This window comes from Nanorana parkeri, unplaced genomic scaffold (assembly GCF_000935625.1).
Source record: "Nanorana parkeri isolate BGI_ZX_2015 unplaced genomic scaffold, ASM93562v1 scaffold1306, whole genome shotgun sequence".
NCBI classification, from domain to species: domain Eukaryota; kingdom Metazoa; phylum Chordata; class Amphibia; order Anura; family Dicroglossidae; genus Nanorana; species Nanorana parkeri.
The window spans coordinates 207,354-210,197 of NW_017307574.1; positions in this window are offsets into that span (position 1 = coordinate 207,354).

Consider the following 2,844-nt stretch of genomic DNA (forward strand, 5'->3'; position numbering starts at 1 on the left):
CCAGTTCTTGAAGTCTACCTTATATCTTGAGATCAAGGACAGCTCTACTGTATACTCCATCCCTCAGGCAGCAATTTAAATAAATGAGACTCATTCTGACTACTCCCAATCAAATGACACCTGCTAGGATTGCCCTCTCTCCCTGCTAATCACTTTACACTATGCAAATTAATAGAGCAAATCGTCTCACATATAAATTGTCTATAAACAATAGATTCCAAGAACAGGGTGTAATCTCCTATCCCACTGGTATAGAGTCCCAATACGACTCAACAAAATCTACCCCAAAGCCAACGCCTGTTGGCAATGTCAAACGGAGTCTGGCATGTTTCAAAGCATCAATAACAGTTCACCTGTTAAAGACGACAGGGGCTTGCATACCAGCTTTGTGGAAGCAAACTGTTGCCCCCACCTATGTCCTTAGAGCAGCGGTTCTCGATCGAGCAGTGTAAACCTTTCCCTGTGATCGTTTTTTTTTTCTGACATCGGGGGCCGCCGGCCGCCGTAAGTCAGAAAAAAAACAAAAAACCATAGGAATGCATAGCTAGATTCCTATTGGCTATTGTACTTTGCAATAGCCAATAGCAAACTACCCAGATAGCAAGCATAACTTGCTACAAACTTGTGGCAGGGTAAAATTGTAATTCTTTCTAACTTGCTGCACACATTCCTGGCAAGTTGTAGACTTGCAGAACACTCGCATCACAAGTTCTAGAGCTCTGCAAGCTCGCTGGTCTGGAGACTTGCAATGCAGACTTGCTGTAATTGTGCAACAAAATTGTGAAGCTCGGCAAGTCTGCAATAGTTTAGCAAGTCATTTTCAAACTTGCAGCTCAATTGCTTGCTATCTAGGTAGCTATTGCACACGCTCTTTGCTGCTGCCAATCAGCAGAGGGGGACCTGAAGTTCTCCATCAGGTCCTCTTCTAGTGATTGACAGCAGCAGAGGGTGGTTGCAATAGCTAGTTTGCTATTGGCTATTGCAAAGTGCAATAGGAATCTAGCTATGCATTCCTATGCTGATTTTTAAAAGAAAGTTTATTCTGATGGCGTACGCCAGTGGTTCTCAACCTGTGGGTCACTGTGTGATTTCTGCTATGCTAGGTGAGAGTCCTCCTCAGCCCTCTCCAAGCGCAGCTGTGTCAGTTCTCCCGCCACGCTGGCCAGATGTCGCTGCAGCAGCCGCGCCATCCTTTAATTTTACCGTTGGGGGTCACCACAACTTGGCAAATGTTACCAAGGGGCCCCGGCCCTAGAAAGGTTGAGAACCACTGCCTTAGAGTTTTCTAAAATTATCAAAATTTGGGGCATGGGAGATCTTTCTTCATAATATAGAGAAGAAATTCAGCAACACATAGTTCCCTTTTATGCTGACTAATCTTGACTTAGGCTAGACTCTGAGTGTGGCCTCCTGTCTGCTTATGATAGCCAATTATGAAAAACAGGTCTGCTGGCATATTCCCCCCATAATTACCGTATATATCTGTATTCTGATTGGTAAATAGTGCATTTATTTATGTGTAGGCGCTTTGTGCCTTATCTTAGTAAGTATGAATCGAAAAAAAACATGCAAATGATAGCTCACAACACCACACAGTGTAGTTTTAATTGGATGCCTGAAGAATAAAGATTAATTTATTTGCAGATGAAGTCTTTGGAGCTGCTCTATTAGGTATTCTAAGCATGAGGCTGCCTCAGACAGTGCCCTCTAGGGACTGCATGATACAAGGCTCTCATCTAGCCTCAGACTCTACCTACTGTCTCTGTAGACACTGGAAATACAATACACTGTTCATCCAATGACTGCAAATACCAAAAGCACATTAGTGTTAAGTATGTGAGGTAACATTATGCACTATTAATCATGGATTTCATGTTTTAAATTGTGTCCCCTACAGTATCTGATGCAAGGTTTACTGGAGTTTGATGTATGAATATTCTGTTGCCAGTGGTAACGGATATAAGGCTCGTAATATGAATCATGCTGTTAGATTATTGTAGGTGTGACAAACACATTGAGCGATGTTAATGAGTATAACCTGAATATTGTTATTCATATGCACATTGTTTTAAATTACTATGGCTTTTAAGTATTGTGGTTATTATATAGTACATATACTAGTAATGGTGTTCCCCACTCCATGCCCCTGACGAAGTAATGTACAGATGTAACACACGTAGTGCGGTACTCAGGAACCCCGTGCACGAGCGGCGGACACACTTTATAGAGTTTGTGCTAGAGGTGCTGTGTGTGGAGGTAGTAGGTGGCAAGTGTTGCTAATTACTTTTAGCAGTGCTGTGTGTGGAGGTAGTAGGTGGTAAGTGTTGCTAATGCCCTCTTACTCCTCTTCCTCCACTCCCTTTTCCTCCTTAGTTCCACCTCCTCTTCCATCTATATTCCTCTTTTACCAGCTGCAGGCAGCACTCACAGGCAGCACTCACAGGTATCTTCATTATAGTCAGGGAACTGGAGTTATAGCTGCAGGGGGGAAAACCTACAGCAATTGGCTGCCCACCCTTCCACAATGCAAGGGGAAGGGCAGACAGCAGAAAGTGTAGGAGGGGGAATCTTATGGCGAGGGGAAAGGGAAGAAGCAGTCAAAATTTAAATGTAGAATTCTACGACCATAAACTGCCTGCTCTTCGTCAAATCGGGGGGATTTGCAAGAGGTACATTTTATTACGTTAGGCAATTTTTTTATTTTTTATTTCAGGGCTGCATAGCATACACTTGTTTCTGAAACTGGCAAAGCAAGTCGCCACTTACTGTGCGGTATATTGGTGTGAACCAAAGCACTACATATTTATCCCCCCCCCCCTCGATTAACCTCCATTTCATTTTACA